General features: G+C 38.7%; 1 protein-coding gene across 2 annotated transcripts in view; it reads left to right on the forward strand.

Annotated features, from left to right (window-relative positions):
• foxj3 (forkhead box J3) overlaps positions 1-20,298 on the forward strand; it is a 138,569-nt gene that overhangs the window by 21,553 nt on the left and 96,718 nt on the right. The window contains exon 1 of one of the 2 annotated variants that reach the window (XM_036559817.1): positions 19,865-20,194. The exons of the other annotated variant lie outside the window; for it this stretch is intronic. The gene's annotated coding sequence lies outside the window, so the exon portion shown is untranslated. Of the gene's footprint in view, positions 1-19,864; positions 20,195-20,298 lie in introns of those variants that run through there. 2 annotated transcript variants of the gene reach the window in all.

Below are 20,298 nucleotides of genomic sequence, written 5' to 3' on the forward strand. Positions count from 1 at the left end.
AATGTTTATTTTTTCATATTGGTCAGTGGTGCTGCATTTTAAAAGATACTGTCAAAAACTGTGAGCACAATTGTATTTTATTCAATATTTGTCATAGTGTGTTGCACTAAGTCCAGTTTAATGGTACTAATTTGGCTCTCTTTGTAATGGAACCTACATTTGGTCAGTGTTCTGCAAGTACTGATATGCATGATATGTTTAGAAAACCATTATGTTGTATTGTGACAATTATTCATGATAATTATATTTGTCATATTGTGTAGCCATAGTACTATATTGCTATGTGCTGCTGTTAGGCTTGTTACAGTGTCATGGTATCACGAGTTGTAACAGCATAAGACTGAATCACTTCTACGCCATTGACTTTCCAAAAATCCAGATTACAATGCATTGCTGCCTGTTATTGTTATTCGTTCCTGTAAATTCCTTAAACTAAGTTCTCAGCCTATTTGGACCAGGGCTCCCTCACTCTCAACTCACTTTGAAATATGCCCGAGCAGGCTTCTTCATATTTCTCTGTGTGCACATATCTCTGTGTGGAAAACGTGGCATTACTAGCCCTAAACCAAACAACAGTACCAACGTCTGGTGGCTCTTTTGCAACTCAGTCATTCTGAACAAAGTGATATGACAGTTTTTTTATTTGCATTTTAGCATAGTTAGCTTATGATCACATCATAATATATTGCAGTATGCTTTTCTGAGTATATTGTGGGTTTTGTCATCATTAGTCAGCGAGAGCATCGTTAGTTCGTTAGTTAAATTTATTCAGTGCAACACAGTATGTGAAACATTTGAATGAGAAGTATTTGTGCTCAAAGTTTTTGATTTTTTTTCAGTATTACTACTGCCTGTTCCAACATTTCACTATATCGCCATATTGCTCAGCTCTATGTTGATGCACAAAAAGTCAAGTCAATTTGGCTGCTTGGCTAAGAGCTGTAGCCAGCTGTACCAGTGAGAGACTTTACAATAAAGCTAGGTGATACAGCAAAGAATGCCCTCCACTACTCAGGCAAGTGACATTATTCCAAATGGCCAGGTGGCGGCAAAAGAGCAAAGTTTTACATTTTGGCCTATGTCTCCTGAACCTACAGTCAAAGTTCTTTTGTTCACAGATTCCTTGGTTTGTTTCACGTAAGTGCCTCTTGGCACTATTTAGCTCCTCCCTCAAAATCTTGGAGATAATTGGCAAAATTTTCAGACTAGTCTGTGGTTTTTCAAGTTATCCAAACGGGATTAGTCTCAAAATCTTCGTGTGATCCCAAGAACTCACACATGTCAGGGTTAACATTGATAAACTGGTTTTGAAACTTTATTGGTGCGTACATGTACGCATTCTCTAACACCCCTTTAAAAATTTACTTTGGCCATTAAGGGGGAATTTAAAAAATAATAAATAATAAATAAAAAAAAAGCGACCATATGGCCACTGTGTTTGTCTTGTGGAAATGTTTCATGTTATGCAGTGCACCAAGAGTGACACTTTTGTAAATAAAACTAGTTTAGAAGTTGTAATTGTGCAAATTTTTAAATGTCATTTCTGAAAGTGTCCCTGAATTTGTCTGTGTGGATTTGGGTATTCTGGCTTAAAGGGCTGTAATCCTTTCAGGGATTGTCCAATTGTGACCAAACTATTCTCAGTAATAGTTCCCAATAATAAAATGAAAAATTGGAAACTAGTTGCGCACATGGTGCTTGGCCCTTTATTGCCACTTAGATTTTTTATTGCCTCAAAAATGCCAGCAGGGGCCACTTCCAAATCATGCTTTCAGTCAGAAGGTGCTGGCCTCGAATTCCTTCTGAGCTGTCATTGCAAAGATCGGGCATGCATGTCAGCATCATTTTACTAGTATCCTAAAGTCTGTGCAAAAGCCCAAAAGATTGATTGATTAAGTGTCAAAGTTTAAACATCATAGCTTTTAAAGCCTCATTGGTCCTATGATGCCTGGACCCAAATGATTATTATTAGGCTGTTGTTGTTGTTGTTGTAATTATTTTAAAGTTATATTATTGTGTAAAATAATAGTTGTGGGGGAAAAAATCAGTATTTGTGCCTTTACCAGTGCAATATATCGAATCAGTGCATCACTAACAATTAATAAATTATATATCGCGCAGCCCTAGACTCAGCGACCCAGCCGGAAAGAGGTTTATTAACCTCTGCTGTTTTTTGTTTGCCCTTGTCTACAGCATCCTTTCTCTTGGTTATTTTGTAATAACGTCAGTGATGAGAGAGAAACTCAGAAAAAAACAAGACAAATGATGATGATTCCAAAAACTGGCTCTTTAGGAGGCAATGGAGATTTATAGTAGTCTGAAAGCAGAGTTTTTAACACACTTGTCAGCTGGCTGCAAAAGCAATATGATTGATCTGAGATTATTTTCTGTGATGTATTGGGGCAGTATGCAGCTAAGGCTGTCATCATTGCTCAGTTAATACTTGAGTAGTCTCCGATTTCCATGTATCGGCAGAGATTGGCACGCATGATGATAATGCATATATTAAATTTTTCTAAGGCTTTCCCATATAAGTTCAGTTAGTTCAGTGATTTTGATTAAACTTTTTATTTACGTATGTTGCCTTTGTAATGAAACGTTGTTGGTCGGTGTTCTTTAAATACTGACAATATCTAGATGTTCAGAAAACAATATTGTGACATAAATAAAGATAAATATTGTCGTATTGCCAATGTCTAATACACATCTTTTTTAAATGAGGACTTTTTATGGGTTTTTATCTTCCCAATAATTTGTCCATACTTTGGAGTTTGGAATCTGTGAAAAGCTATACATGGCTTGACATTGAGTATTTGTTTAATCATAAAGGTACTTGATAAATTACTCAGTTATTAATGTAATTGATAATGACAATCCTGTGTTACATTTTGTGTGTGGTACTTTCACACATTTCTTCTTATTTATATACTGACAAAAACTAAAGATTACCTGATTGAGGAGGAGAAGGAAGATGTGTCTGGCTTGTGAGAGCTTTTTTCTGCCTGTTCCCCTCCCATCTGTGTGTGTATGTATGTGTGTGCGCATGTATATGTGATGCAAACATAGAATGAGTCATACTGTGCTCGAACTGTTTTAACGTACTCTGGCAAAAATATCTGTAATACATTATAAAATTCAGAGAATATCCCACCTCCCTTAGTTGCTATGTCCATCACACTTTCAGTGCAGGCCTACTTGGTAGCTGTATACTGTGATGCTGAGGCATAGCCAGAGAGGCTGAGGGGTCATTTACAAGACTAGGTATGTCAGTCACAGACTAATACTAATGAATCTTTTCCTTTTACAAGTATGGCACTTATTATCTGCACATAGGATTTCCCCTGGTTTCCTAAAGATCTGCTTCAGCGTGTGTTCGTAGAGGAAATGATGGCTGGATTGGTAGGGAAATGATGTGCAGACAAGCTGCCAAATTATCACCTTTCAGCCTGTTTCTCAGGTCAGTTTGCCCTTAACACATACTTGGCTTCAACTTGATTAAAATCTGATTAAATACTATGCACACTAAAGGAGGATGATTGATTTACATAAGTTTCTGATGCTTTTGCTTCTGGTAGGTCGCACTACAGCCTGTAATATGGCCACATCTAGATGCATGAAATTTTTTTTGCACTCTGGCAAGGGGTACACAGTGAATCGAAGTGTTTTATGACCAAAGGAGGAGGTTAGTTTGGTTGGTTCATTAATTATATAGTCTGCCTGCAACTAACAGTGTACAAAACCATGATTACTGGCAAAAGCAGTTAGCGATAAACACATTGAAAATAAAGATGCGAATTAGACTCACATATCGCCTTTTGTTTAAATGTGGTCTGCTGTTTCTTCTTTCTGTATTCTTTTGACTGTATATCACCAAACTTACGGACTAAAAGAAAAATGCTGAACATGTTTAAATGAGTTGAAATATGCTTGGGCAGGTGTCCGTATATCTGGTCATCGCCAAAGTATAATCTATGTATGGGAAACAATGGCATGCTGAAATATCGGTCTGAAATATTGATCAAATCTAAACAACATTCCGATGCTGATATTGACATGATTCTAATGTTGTGCATCCCTAGTGTGTATCCTATTGCTGCGGTCGTCACAAAATCTCTTATCTCCAAAATGATAGCTTATTATAGGAAAATCAATAAATGTTCTTAACTATATGTTTTTTAAATGAGGGGGAAAAAATCAGTGCAGTGGTTAAGCCCTGTTAGTGTGGGCCATTTAAAAGGCAATGATTATTTTTTTTTTCCCCTCCTTGCTTGGGCCTTGTGCCGTCAAATGAGTGAAGTCAGTCTGACGGAGGCAGCCATTGGGAGTTCTGTTTCATCTCTGCTCAAGCCGTTATGTAGCAGACATGCAAATCCAAGGTAATGAGCGCAGTCTGTTTCGTGTGGGGGCCAAGGATGCGTTGAGGAATTTTAAGTGGAGAAGAAAGAAAGGTGCGCTCTAGACAGATTTCTCTAAAGAGAGAGAAGAGAATGAGGAAGCAGTGCTGATAGACATGGGCTATGATGGGGAATCCATGCACATTCAAATCAAGTATTAATTAGCTGACTGGATTTCCGCTCTGTGCTTTTCTTTTGGTGATATGGTGCTCAAGGGAAAAGCTGTTAATAGTCTTGAGTAATTGCGTATCTTTAAACCAGAATGAACTGAGCCAGCAACAGAGTTGTTCAAGTTCAACAGAGTTGTTTGAAGTTTTAGTTTGGTTGATTTAGTAATAAGTCATTTAGTAAGTAAATGGCAACTTTGTCGCTTTAATGTATACTGCGGCCTTTCATGTGATTAGCGAGCAATTATATCATGCATTTGAGCTTATTGCATTTTGGTCTTTACTGGATAGATGCAGCTAATTCATGGGGGGTCGTGAGCAATTTTCTACCTTTTGACGAGAGCAGCTTATTTTTTGGACAAGTTATCTATGACTTTAATTACTCTGACATGTCATGTGTCTGTTAGCTCAAAAGAAGGACTTGTGAACTTGAAGCAGTTCTTATGTGCTGACTAAATGATGTTCCAGATCAATGAAAGATGCATCAGACTGCATTCACAGTCTATAATGCTCCGAGGATTTAAGACACTGTTTGATGAGCTGCTTGTATTGATTCACTGTAAATCACCACTTTAAACAGCTTTGACTTCTGTTTTTCTTTTTTTTTTTTCCTTTCCACAACTTCATTTTAGGCCATGAAAATGTGTTAGGAGATTCGACATTGATGTCATCTGAAGTAATGAGAGGAAATGAGTCAATGCTACTGCTTCCTGCCTCTACAATATCCTGTTGATATAAGGTGACATGAGGGAAGGACGTGGCAGTCTTAATTTTGGCTGCCAAACCATTTGTACACACTTCATGTCAGAACTTTAATTACTGACTGAAAATGTTTTGTTTAAATCCACCAAGTTTGCCTTTTTATCATTCTATCTGCAACTTATTAATAATGATGCAGTAACAGAACAGCTTTAAAATTTGCAAGTTCTAATAACAAACTTCTAAAGAATTAGTCACAGTCTTCTTGGGCCAAGATGCGTTTTCAGTTCTTTATTACTTTCTTATGTGTGTTTGTTATCTTGCATTAACAGTGTACTTGTGCAAACAAAGTTGAATGAGAAATTACACCTGAATCTTGCTTGTGAGCATTTATCATCAATGTGGCAACAGGAAATTATATTTATAGTCTTTAGCCATTTGAATTAAGCAGCTTTAAATTTAGTCTTGATAGTAGTTTATTCATGGAGGAAGTCATTGATAAAGGAACACTCATTGTGCTCATTTGAATGTAGTTGCTGTCATAAGGAAGCATTGTAAAACAATTTTTATTCTTATTTCATGCTCTATTTGGAAATGTCAGTTTGCATTGTGTGCATGTTTCTTGATGAATGACCATTAGACATTTTGAAGAGCATTCTTTCCATTAAGTTATATTAACAGATGTTTAAAAATAGCTATTTTCATTCACTTATAAACTTGTTTTCTGATAATCTTTCATGATAATCAGGTTTTCCAAATAAATAGTCATGCTTTCACTCTATTAATTTGCAGTCAAAACAGCTAAAACTAGAGAAATATCTCCTTCAGCCATTTTAGGTGCATATGAGTAAGAAATTTGCAAGGCAGCTACACGTTGCACTGACACCTTTGGGAACACCTTTTATCAGGAGTAGACATCTGTAACTAGTTTGTTTTAAGAGTGGAAGAGTGACAGTAGGGTACACAAAAGTAAGCAGTGGACAAATTAAATACTGATAGATTTGATATTGTACTACGTGTATATTGTCATTAAATATGTATTCATCTTTTTGTTTCACTGAAAAAAACTAAAACTTTTACTTAAGGGCCGTTTTCACTGGAAACTAATTAAATAGGTATCTGATTTTTGCACAGTACTGTACTGTGTAAACTGGTGTTCATGTTTGAATCAAGTAAATACAGTGCAAATAAATTTTTTTTCACACCAGGGGAACCTCCTATAGTGTGTTTCCACTACCATGGCAACAGGAACTTTGCTTTTTTCTGGACTTTACATGGAGATAATACTAGTTATGCTCATTATCTATCTATTAAATGACAAATCAATACAGATACAAATACCGGTATAGACTATAGGCTATATCACATACCAACCTGTCCAGTCTTGGACACACCCATGCTGAACGTATCCATCCAGAAACAGATTTTCCTTTCTGGGGCCATCTCTTCTGCAGCTAGTCTCACGTTTCTGCCTGGCTGAGTTGTCACACAGGAGTTTCTCTTTCAGTCCAGCAGCCTGCCGTTACTTCTGCCTTCACTAGTGTCTTAGCTGGCCCTCTAACCTAAGCGTAACATGACCTTATGTGGAGTCCTGTGGTCAGCAAGGTGCATGCACTCGTTCCTCTGCAGCACTATGTATCATTTGACATCCAAATGAGGGAGTCTTGTCAGACGTACATAGACTTTCGTGTCACCCACGTTTTGAAGCTTGGCAGTTTCTGTGGCTGTTACCAATGTTTGTATTGATTGATTTTGTGCTAGTCTGTCGTAAATGCCTATTTTTGGACTTTCCCCACATCTGTAATGGGGCCTTTTCATCTATTTAGGTCAGCTTCACGAACCAAGACGCTGCAAAGAATGTGGCACAAGCATATGCATTAATATACAAAACCCAAACTTACAACAATAGTTCAAAAAAAAAAAAAACAACAGCCTTAAAACAGAAATAAAATTTGTCATGTTCTACTGCAAGTAATTACTACAGGCCTTTAATTAAAAATATGTCAAAAGCAAGTTTTACCCTTTATTGCATCACTTGAAAGCAAACCTGTATAAATTTGCTTCCCTCAAGGTCCAGGGTTCCCTTTTGTCCAGAAGAAATCTGGAGGTTTTCCAGCTTCCACGTCTGAACTTGCAAAAGTGTCTGTTTGTAACTACAACAACTGAAACTATTTGTTACTAATAGGCTGAATGATGTTGATTATTTGAATCCTCGTTTTTGTCAAGCTCCTTCATATTTAGTGCTTCAACAATGCGGCTACTTACTCTTTCTTTAAAAAAAAAAAGCAAGACAAAGGCCTGACTTCACTGCATTGGAGAAGACTTTTGTGAACTGTGTAAACAACTTATCCTGGATGAGTGACGAGAGAGCTCCAGCCTTTGAGGATATGCTGGTTTGGCAATCTTCTGGGTTGCCATTAAATTCCATGTTAACTAGATTACCTACAAGATGTATTTTTAGCCCTTGTTTAATTTCAGCTCAGCTAAATGGATGCTTGTATTCCTGCTTTGAGTTTGACCTTCAGCCCTTACTGATTAATCATGATCATGCCCCGGAATCTCTATATATGGAGAAATCTTGAAGAATGTCAGCGGAATTTATGACCAGGTGTGACCAGATTGCATTACTTGGAAACCCTGGTCAAATTCCTCCTTTTGTGGCGTAGAACTGCTTCAGTTAATATTGTTTGCTAACTGTTGATTACATTGGTACTTCCTTAGCTGTGATACAAAAGTCTTCTGAAGTTTCATCTCATTGTGTAGTATTTTCCCATTTAGGTTAGATATGGCTTATTTTTTAGGCTCACCATTCCTTGCTATACGTGATCTGCGGTCACTCACATAATAATAACTAAATAACTTTTTTCGATTTGACATTCTGTTCCAGCACCATGACTTGAGTCACCTTTTACGTGGGGTCTTTTTGGTGCTTTGCCTCTGTAAAACAGCGGCCATAAGCTGGAACATCAACAAAAGATGAAACTATTGACCCATGATTTAATCCTCTAATCTCCTGCGTGCTGCGGTGTTGTGCAACCCTAGATTCTGATGCATTGTCATTCTGGGAAGAGGCCGTGGCTTTATGATGGTGGTTTACCCCAGTGCGGTAAAGGTTGCTTTTTGAGTCAGTTTTTCAAACAGACTGGAGGGTTTGCCCCTGATTTAAGACTGTGCAATCAATACTTACTCATAATTCTTAAAGGCATAGTTTGGTGAAAAATCGAATTCATGCGATTTTCCCCCTTTAACAAATTAGGTTGATTAGCAGTGTCTAACGTTTGGTTCTTTAGTTTTGCACTGGAGCTAAGATTCTAATGTAGCTTACAAGTAATGCATGCTTCCCCCTAGTTAATGTTGTGTAAACTGCTAAATTATGCAGTATAACTGGACCTATCAGTGGCAGCTGAATTTTGTCTGTACTTTGTCAATTTCCATAGAAAGCAGAATGTCATACAGTGTCAGAAACCACAAAGTAAATCTATTCGAGATTACTTAACAACTAGGTTTCCAGTTTGCACTTTCCAGTACTTGTTAGCTATGTTAACCTTGAAGCTTCAGTGCAAAACTGAAGTAGCAAACTCGAGACACCTAAACATATCTTGGCTGATCGACTACATTTGGGGTAAACTGCACATTTTATTTTTCACCAAGCTGTCCCATTAATGTACAGAAATTGAAATTGAAAAGTTTAATAATTTTCTGTGTTGAGACCCTGTATCTTATTTGACATTTATTTTTGTCTATTTCTTTTAGCTTTGCTGTCAGAGCACAGAGCCCCAGAGTTTTCTACATGGAGAAAGTTGTGCCCTGAAATGCTCCATCTTACTGGTTTTACAGCACCCATTTTTATTTGATACATTCATCAGTGATCACTGGTATTCCCCTTCTGAGTCAACATGTTTCGGTTCTTCATTTCCTCTGGGATTAGACTGCTGTGACGCATTAGACACCGAGTATGTAACCTCCAATTCATGACATTTTCCTCAGTGAAGGTCGTTGTGTTTAGTCTCCATCTACCTCTAGCTGTTGGTTAAGAGAGGCACATAGTTAGGCTTGTACAATATGGGCTTAATACTAGTATTGGGATTAAGTAAATATTAAGATTGTATCGCTTGCAGTATATTAGAAATGCAATGTGACATGACCAAAATTACATACTTGTGCTCTTGTTGAATTACATTGATTCATCAAAACACCCTCATAAGCTCATTAGGAACTGTGTCTGGTAAGGATGCACCCATACCACTCTTTCTCCTTCCAAAACGAATAATGTCTGTATCTGTCAATACAGAGTAACCTAACTACTTATTAAGTCAGTGTAGGTCAATGTAATATTTTTACCCCTCCATTCCAATGTTTGTATTATTTTGGTAAAAGCAGTGTTGTGTGTCACAGATAGAACACACTAAGCATGTTTGAATTAAATTTGCTGGTTGGAAAACTTAACATTTGAATAGTTTTCAGGGGGAACAAAAAGTTGCAGTTTAGCAGGGTGTATTTTTAAATGCTTAATTAAATTTGTTCTATTTAAATTCTTGTTGATCAAACCTCCCCTTGAAATACTGGTGTTACAGACGTTGCACTGAGCATTTTTACTATTGCTTGTCTAAAGTGTGAAATAATGCCATACCACAGACGTCAGATTTATTGCTTTTTTCAGTCAAGCTCCATCTACTGGTGCAAATGCACATGTCACTAAGTTAGCACACTTGCAAGTAAGAAATTGCTTGATGGTATCAGTATTCTTGATTGTAAATATCAGCACTGTATTTAAGTGTATCGGGGCCATGGTATCTGTATGGTATTGGTATCTGTGCAGCGCTATTGATTGTTAAAGCTGCTCAGAGCATATTGTGTAAAACATTCTGATTTGTTAGAGGTATAGTTGAACAATTTGTGGACGATTTCTAATTGCAATTTTTCTGACCAACATTGTGACTGCAATATTGTACTTATTTTCTATAAATTGAGATCCAGGTTTATTATTATAGCCAAGAAGAGCAGAATATGCACTTTTTCTGGCTTGAGGCTTGAACTCTTTCTGGCTTGAGGCTTGAATATAGTGTGCTGGACTGCCAGTTAATTGTGGTTGTCCTGTCTTATACACAGCACATGGTTGGTTTTGATTGGTCTAACTGCAGGCAAGTCACATGCTTCAAATTATTAGGTTGAATTTCCTCACTTGTTGATCATGTAGGCTACAATTTAAATTACAGCTTTTGTGATTTGAAAATTGCAGTCTCTCTAATTGTGATTTTGATATAAAAACTATTAATTTGTCAACCCTATTTAGCAGGCTCAAATTTATTGTCAACCGTTTGGTGATCACAGTATTGTAAAGGCCAGTATGGTAAACATATGATATGTTGTGTCCTACTGCTTGATTTGTAGAAAATTGTACCTTATAGCAGTTATATTACACACATTTGCAATATACCTTGTCATATATTAACATTTAAAAAATGATATTGTGCAGCCCTAACACATAGGCTTGGGTGCTGTTTATTAGCTTTTTTGTTTGAGTTTGGACCATTTTCCTTATTCTTTGTTCATTAGCTAAGAGAATAACCCTGCAAAGTTACATTACGATACAGAGCTGCATGTGTGCTTATACCCTGCATTACTGCTCTCTGCACTGGACCTGTGTGTATGTTAGTGCTCTTTTATAAAGGTCCATGTGAGTGTACATGAGTGAAGATAATATATTACCTTGTGAAAGGAAAATGGCAGCAGACTGTATTCGGGGGGGGGGGCGATGTTTGCAGTAAAAAGCTCAGAACTGACTGTAGGAGTCAAAGAGCAGGATTTTAACAGTTTAATGATGCAGCAGCATCCAGCTCTGCCAGGCAATAAACTCTTTAATATGTTGTTAATTATTTCTGAGAGATTGGATATTGATTAAAAAGCAAAACGCTTTTAATTATAACCCAAGTGTTAATGCCATTCCAAATGTAGACAATTTTAGGCCTACGTGAGAAGAACCTGAAATGACTTAACTCTAGTCACTATACATGTTTGTCTGCTTCTGTTTTTTCTTTTTATCATTATTTTTATTATTGCTTTTATTTTAATATTGTTCTCTCTGTATAGGCAGCCATTCTGTTGTTCACTAAAATAGCTCCATTTTCTTTAGTAATCTTTAAATTAAAAATCTGGTAACAGATTTGCTAGATATTGAGATTTCAGAGATGTCTTGTCAAAATCATCTTTAGGTAATATCCTGTTGTGCTCTTAACTATTTGATTGCATAAATTGATTGCAGCAGAACATCCTAGTAATGTAGTTCATGTGGATGAACGATTATATATAGTACTGTGTAAGTACTGTGATTATAATATCATATTTCTTTTTATTTATTGTGTCTACTGTATGCCTTTTATTACAGCTTCCAGGGAGACTTTCTTTTAGTTTTATAAAGAAATCTGCAGGAATATTTTTTAATGTAAACACTTCCAAAGTTCAGTCCTACAAGTTAGTTGCATTTTCTGCTTTTCATAATCCAGGTAATCCCAAACACTTTCAGTGATGTTAAGGTCTGGGCTCTACGATGGCCAGTTCGTTGATCTGAGAAAACGCCAGCAGCTTTTTTGATTAGTAAATTTTTATATTAAATTTTAGTTAAATTTTATCTTCTTGACAGCTACACACCCTTTCAGACTCATTATGTTGAGTTGTCTTCTCATGGTGCAAGGATGGATTTTTCCAGATCTGAAGCAAGACTGGAGCTTTATTTTCTCCTCTCTCTCAAAGACAAAAGCTTTAATTACTGTTTATCTGATGGTGACAGTGGTCCATTCGGTGGTCTACCAGGTTTTGCATGGTTGTTAGGAGTCCCATTGTCTCTGTATCTTTAAATAATTTTTTTGAACTTTCCCATTTTCTGCTCCTGGATCGTCTTATATGTAGAATTTCCGCAGTAATATCTCCTAAAAAAATGACTTACGTCTTTCGGCTTATTTCTTGCCTTCATCCAGGCAGCTTTTGTAGATTGCAACACCAGTGTTATTTGATTCCTGTGTATGTGCAGGAGTAACAGTGCCATTGAGTTCACTCTGACTGTGCTGTGCAGTGCTGCAGCATTGAGGCTTTCGCCTTGCTGCTTATTGCTGCAGAGCAGAGAGGAGCAGAGCATTTAATTGTTGCCCAGGAACGGATCGGGGGAATTCTGATGAGAAAAGGACTTTCAAGAATGTGCGGGACAAACGATTCTTTTCGCCGGGGCCTTAAGTGGTTTATTTGTGATTCAGCAGCAGGCTGTGGCGAGTGGCTGCCAGGCTGGCACTTGGTCTGCCCATCTCAGGGGGGAATATGTGTTAATGTGGAAGCCTCGGGCGAACGGAGGCAGTGTAATTGGGTTCGCATGGTTGGTGTCAGGGTTAGCACTGCTGCTACATACACAAAGGGCACCTCCCAGCCAAGCTGCTGGGGACATGGACACAATCCCCATACTGATCACTGTGGTAATTCACTGGAAGGGCTTATTGAATTACTGGAATGCCGAGCGTCCTCGTTGCCGCCGTTGGGGTAAGGGCTTTCAGACTGCACAATGAGCCCAAGGCCTTGTGTTTGTCAGCATGCGCCGCTCTTTGCCGCCCGGCTATGAAAGGCACGGCGAGTGGTGGCAGACTGCTGAGAAAATCTCTCTAATATCCCCAAATGGCATAATTACTCTTGCATAAATTCAAATGCCTTCCTCCCTTTTCAGTAATTATTTGAGTGTATCTGCATTGGAGGTTACAAAGCCTGTTGTCTCTGCTTTTAACCCCGTGTGACATCCTGCAGCTGATTAGCCTGCAAGGAATTTTTTCAGCACTCTCAGTGGGCAGTGGTGATGCATTTGCAGCTGGAGCTCCAGGCTGCTACACTCTTCAGAGATAAAGGACAAAAATGATCAGTTGTGTACTATTTTTCACTCTTCACATTACTCGCATTCCAAATCAAGCCTGCAATTTTGTTCAGAATACATATGCATGTATAACATTGTTGCTATTGTTTAAATGCCTTAAAATCAAACTCAACTCTTGCTCCAGATCTGAAAAAAATCCATGGGTGCTTCTCTCCATCCTTCCGCTGTGAGGCGACAGCTCAGTGCTATGGGTCTGAAAGGATGTGTAGCTGTCAGGAAGCCATTACTGAAAAAAGGAAATAGACAAAAAAAGAATACAATTTGCAAATCAACCAAAGTAGCTGCTGGTGTTCTTAGTACAATGGCACACCAGTGTCCAGCCCTCAACACCACTGAATTTGTTTGGAGTGCTTTGGAGTGCTTGTCTTTAGAAACAGAAAATATGAATTCTAAGGCTGAACTTTGGAGAACATATTAACAGGTGAACATATTAAATACTGAAAAAATGATGCATCATATTTAGTTATTGAGGCTTCTGTGTAACTTCCTGTGAAATATGTTTTTTTTATTATTATAATATTTTTCCCTGATGCTGAAAAATGAATAATTGGTGCTTGATGGCCATTGTGGTCTCTGACTTCTGTGTAGTACTGAATATATAGTTTTCTGAATCCTTTGAGATTTATAGACTGGAATTTTGTGACCATTTTGCTTAATTGCTCTTTTTAAGCTTTTGCTTCTTTTTAAAATCCTGTGGATTTTTCCGTGAACCCACCATTAGTGCAGTGCCACATTTTATGATGATCAGCTGCCTGGAATGTGTGCAGGTCTGTGTCTCCCTACAGCCTCGGTGGCACTTTGCTGTGATTGGCAGATTAATTATGGAGTACATGCATGCAGTCCCTGCAGACGGCCGTGGTGGGAATCGGCCCTCGTGGAAGGCAACGAGTGGGTGTGTGTGTTTGTGTGTGTGTGTGTTTGTGTGTGTGTGTGTGTTTGTGTCTGTGTGTCTTGTGTGCTCTGAGGACACACCACCCAGGCTGCCAAGCCTTATTACTGCAACATGGCTCCTCCAACAGTTGACAAGAAATCCCCAACATATCTGATATGCTGGTCTGGGCACACTCTGAAGCAGCAGGGCCTTTTACTGAAGAAGCCCAGCCACTCACAGGCTTGGAATCAGGCTCCCAGCTCCTCTGTCAGATGGTGCCTAGCCATGGCCTGCTCCAGGCAGTAATAAGCCGAGCAGTGCGCTCGGCTAGCAAGGGGAGTGAAGCAGTAATTGACACATCCTAAAAACGCAAGTAACCACTGGGTTATTAATGTTCTCATTCTAGGGGTGGTTTCAGCGGAACCATTAAGCCTTTAATGGAGAGCGAAGACTGGCATTAAAAGCCTTTGCCATTTACCTACTTCTAAAGATGAGCTGTGTTGCAGAGCAACCAATGACATACGATTACAGGAACTCAGAAACTCCGAAACACAAAAGCGGGCCGTTGCTATTTTTGTATTTTTCGTTTTTTGTTTTAAAAATAACTCGATAAGCCTCACGCCTTGGGGCTGGAAAAAGTGAAGAATCTTCCTTTTGACTTAAGGGCAGGTAAGAGGCTTTCCCACCCCACCCTGTTTTTCCCGTCTTGCTAAGACAACACAAGGCCTCTCTCCACACACACTGTAATAACGTTGTTGATATGGAAGGTATGGCCTGAGTTTCGGTTACGAGAGGAGATGCCAAGGGCTTGTTACTAGGTTACATCACTGTTGTTGTTGTTGTGAGGTGGTGTGCCAAATCTTCAGGCAGTGTGGAGGGATTCACAAAGTGCAATTCCCCTCTGCATAAGCCAAGTTACTGTCCTCCAGCAAGGCTCTCTCCACCACACCGGTCTGCTTACTAGTACTTGCGCAGTTTTTCTACATGCACAGGCGCACTCGCATACACGTGTTCACCCATAATGTCTGTATTTATTGTGTGATGTTTTGCTCACGCTACCAGGGCTTGGTTATACAGCAGAATTATTGCCCTGCTTTGCAGATTAACGTCCTGATTATGATTGTTGTTTTTACATAGGCAACCAAAATACAGCACTCAAAATCTGAGAAAGAAAAAAGAGAAGAAGCCATGAGCTCTACCCTGGACAGATATGCGTCTGTTGATGTTGTTGGCTGGACTGCTGTTTTTCCTTACTTTCATTGTTGTTGTTGAAATGTGGAATTCCATCCAGAATCTTTGCACAGCATCATCCATTCATCCGCAGAACAGGCAAAAAAAGGGAAGCAAGTCTTTGTAGTTTTTTTTTCTAACTTTATAATGAAGCTAATGCAAGCTGTGCTGCTAACAAGCTACCTAGCTGCCTAAGGTGCTGCTCATCCTTCTGGATATGAGTACCATTTTATTTCTTAGAATTGCTTCTACCTTTACAAAATGGCAGTATTATACAGTAATGTGCTAAAGTCAGAGGCCATCCCTCATTTATTTTCAGTCAGATGGCCATTAAGTTCAAGTTATTCATTTTACAAGGCATACTACAAGGCATGAGTTGTCAGTACATGCCAGATGATGCATTAAACTACATATCAACGATATGGGGGAAAGAAGAATGATCAAATACATTTCCTCATTATGAAGTTCTTCGGTGTTGTATCAATAGGCTGCTACATAGCTGATAGTATCTTCCTTTAGGGTTTGTTCTATTCTGCCTGTGATGATTAACACAGGGTTTGGCAGGTGCAGTACATCATAGGCTAGCTATGTCACAGTGACTCAGTTTTTCTTTTATCCGATAACAATCTGTGCTTTGCAGTGGGTTCTTTTTACATTCAACACTCTAACTTGAACAGTGATGTAATAGAAAAGCAGTAATTGCCAAATTGCAATGTTTAATTGACATTATGTTGACACATTTTAATGGTCCACTATAAATGCTTTGTAGATGTGCTTTAAGTAGATTATAAAATTCAACTTAACGTTTCCTAACTTTATAAAATAGTTAGGTGTAAAAGCAAATTTACATGATATTCAACTTAGCACAGATGTAGCTGCTCAGATAAGACATGTTTTGTGTCCAGATCTTGCTTCATTAGTTTAGTGCTGTAGCTATCATGCTAAGTCAATAAATCTTTTCTACAAACCCATCCCCAAAACCTCTCTCATCCTGCTTAAACCACTTCCAGGTCGCACAGTTTTGTTGGTGTGGTTTAGGACAGTATGACTTACTGTGCATTTCTCTTGTTTCTTTTTGTAAATCATTTTTAGTCTTGAATTTTTAAACTACAAATATAAAGAGATGCTAAGTAGAAACAACTGCAGTCTGATTGTATGGCATACATATTGCCTGCATGATATGAGTGTATGTGAAGAGTCAGTTTTTATCTTGGCTGTTTAACTACATCTGGTCTAAATGGACAATTGTATTAATTTGGTTTTTCACTGAACCATTCCTTTAAATTCACCGCCAACCCTAATCCTAACTCTGACCTTTACATTTCTGGTGTTTTGGTAACAATTTGAACACTAGTAGATAAGCTGCAAACTAGGGAGCCACCAGGATCAAGTGTTATCAACATTATTTCCTATCCTTAAACAACTATGTCATGGCGCAAAATAAATTAAAATGGGAGACCTGTATTTTTTTGAAAAATGACACTGCTTTTTTCCAGAGCAAGCAAAGCTGTTAAATCAAAGCACTTCCATGTGTTTGCTGTATGTAATCTGCTCCCGAGGGTTTGCTGGCTTTAGTGGGCTGGACTGGCTGACCTGTGAGTTTGCGCAGTGTGCCTGCCAGGGCTCTCACTGTCCCGTGCCAGTCAGCTCTAGCCCCCCTGGTGCCCTGCTTTGTGAGCAGGGCCTCCCCCAGGCCCTGCCCAGCTCTCTGGGCCTAGGCTCTGGAAGGCTGGGGCCTGTGAGGGGTGCCAGCGCTAATGAGCGGAGATGCTAGCTGTGCTTTAATGCCTGCCTCTGCAGAGGTACGCTAATTAAGATACCACTGCTTTGCTTCAGAGATTTTTCCCCTGCATCTGGATGATTTGCATGGGGTCAAATGGCAGCAGCCATGCTGGGAGAGGGTTATGGGTTGCCTTTTGAGGACTTTGGCAGAAGCCATATTGGAAGAGGGTCATCAGGCACCACAAACCATGTCAAGTTTTTAAGTAATCTCATATAAACTTGCTTATGTGGATTCTGACACTCTATGTTCTCTATTAAAATGGATAAAAGTAAAAATAAAAATCAGACTTCAAGATGGCTGTTGCTATGGTTCATAGCTTTGCAACATACATTTGTCCATTGATATTACTTAAACAAGTCTTAATACCTGAATTTTCAAGGAACCTTGGACAGTTCGATTCTTATTTATTCTAAATAACAACTAAAAACTTTTGATAATAGCACTTATTTTGCTCAGTTTTGTTTATGAAATCCACACTTCCTGCCATGGTCATCTTCTGATATCATCCATTCTTCCATAGCTTATTAATTGTGACAGTGTCTAATAAAGTTCTTCAAGCATCATTATATAGTGTTTGGGGATCTGAAGACCTGTCTGTTGGAAATATGTAATTGCACACAACCTGCGGAAGAACATTTTATAATGTGCTTTGGATCCCAACAATGGGATGAATTTGACTTTTGCGAGTGCGTAGAAAGAGTATTTCAAGAGAATGTGTCTTCTGAGGATGTAAGTGAATTACCTACTATAGTAATCGTAGCTTCATCAGTGTAATGTTGAGTTTGCATTGGAGACCTAAACATCGAGGTGGGCCTTCTTTTTGAGCCTATGCGTGTGATGTTATTAAGTAAAAACATGTAACGTGGTCCAAAAAACGCCCTGCCAAATCCGTCTTGGTACCTCTGACTTTTAAATGATTATTTCAGGCTTTACAGGGTGACTTACAGTGGCACATGCACAATGTATTTAATGTCCTCCATACTCAGTAATGCTACTTCTTTTAGTTTTAACAAAAAGTACTATATTGTGACGCTTTAAAAGCAAGTTGGTCCACTCAACTGGGGAGACGCATATTGGCATAATTATGACACACATGCCATAAATAATTGTGGTGATTGACAAAACTAACACACAAAATATGTATTTTTCATGTTGTTCTGGCTTAGTTTACGACCGTTTCTGTAGTCTCTCCTCAGGTAATATCTCTGCTGTAAGGATCTTAGTAACATTAGCCAAAACAACAGCTAGGACTGTCGCAAAGGCATCAGTAGTGTTAATCTGAACTTGTCAGTGTATGAATGGCAGGCTTGGCTCAGGGGAGCCCAAATGTTGCTTGGTCCAATGTTTCTGGTGGGCTGAAGACCAAAAAGACAAAACAGTATACAAATAAGGTAATTAAAACAGGAAAATAAAAAAAATTAAATAAAATTAATAGGTTTTAAATCTAATTACACTATATTTTGTTACTAACGTATTTCAAAAACAAGTTTAATTGAAGTTGAGTGAGAATTTAAGTTACATATAGTTTAAAGAGTTTGGAGTTTCTGGCTTGCCAAATCAAATGTCTGCACTAGCCAGCTTTGGCCTGATATCTGTTTTTATATGTTTTAATTATGAAAAGGTTATCAAATCTCTGAAAATATTGTTGTTGTTTTTTTTTGTTTTTTTTTACACTATTCTTTCAGCCAAAAATGTCCAGCGACTCAAACTGTCCATTGCTAAATGGCAAGTGGATGGCAGAACTGATAAAGACTCAAAGACGTTATATATATGTCTCTAAGTGCATGCATGTTTGATTAGTAATCTATTTGCTCTATTTGAATAAAATAGACATTGATGCATGGCCTGTTTGAGTTTGTGTGCAGTGTTGTGCGTTTTTCATTTGCTGAGGTATTAAAAAGCACTGGATTTGATTTAAAAAATTGTGCAGCAACCCTGAAACATCCATGTAGTTAGCGTTCTGATGCAATTGTTGGATAGGTAGGTGTATTACCATTGGACAAGTGTATTAGAATGGTTCTATTTCTCTGCTTTAAGGGCTTTAGGGTGTTGGAGGATAGTCTGCATCACACCACTGACAAATAATTCAGACATTTCCAAAGATAAGAATCAGTCAGCTATGAATTAGAGTTTAGGGTGTCTTTTGTGCTTCCTTTTTTGCCGTTCACTCCTGATGCCTGTCCTTGGACTGATTTCACGGTTGGTTGTGGATCCAGATATATTTCTCTGCACGTGTCCAAGGAGTCATATGAAGTATACACAGTGCATGATTTTGATTTAATTACCAAACATCCAAGGACCTTCCTTTTTCTCTCAGCATTGCTTTCATGTCGTAAAGGTAATGAATTTGAATTTTTAGTTGTTTTGCCCTTCGCAGAAAGTGTTCAGAGGCCTGTGGCCCTCATCTTTTCCATGAAAAATCTTTTAAATTAGAGGGTCATGATTCACCTTTACAAAAATGACTCTGTTAGGAAGAAAGGGAAAAAAGAAACAGTGTCTGTCATAGCAGTCTCATTTATCAGATTTCAGTGGCTTACCTCAATCTCACATTCACTGTCCCCCATTGTGGAGAAATTTCAATAAGAGTGTCTCTCAGAGGTCCCCTGAGGATTTAGAGGTATTTTTACACAGGGATTGTCGGAATATTACATGGGATATTCCCTCCGTGGTGTTTTTTTTTTTCTTTCTAGCTATGTTGTTGTCTCCGTGATAAGGGTTTCTAGTGAGTGCGTTTTGATCACGCTGTCTGACTGTGCACCTAGCTATGCCTTTGACGGGCCCCCTGCTCTAGCTGCTATTTTAAGAGTGGATAGGGCATGATGCCCAAAACACAAGGTTGTTTGTGGGTGTAGGGTGCAGCCACGGGCTGGAACGAGCGCCAGTGGACGCCGCGCTCGGCACGATGACAATTCTGTGCTTTGTTTACAGCCCAGTCAGGGGTGGATTGAAGGAATGGAAGAGACGAAGAGAGGGAAAGGAAAGGAAAGGAAAGCAGAGGGTTACTACCCTCAGGAGAATCGGAATTCCTCGTGAGCCATTCCTCCATTTGGCTGGCAGTTGTGAAAACAATTCCCCAGCATTTACTCAGTTTGCAGCTCAGATTACAGCCGTGTGAGTCAGCGTACTGGAGTGTGCAGGCCAGAGGTAGGCCAGACGGCCTTGCTTCTTTTGCCCTAGTGTGTGTGTGTGTGTGTGTGTGTGTGTGTGTGTGTGTGTGTGTGTGTGAGTGTGAGTAAGAGAGAGTGTGT

This window comes from Colossoma macropomum, unplaced genomic scaffold (genome assembly GCF_904425465.1).
Source record: "Colossoma macropomum unplaced genomic scaffold, Colossoma_macropomum, whole genome shotgun sequence".
Taxonomy (NCBI): Eukaryota; Metazoa; Chordata; class Actinopteri; order Characiformes; family Serrasalmidae; genus Colossoma; species Colossoma macropomum.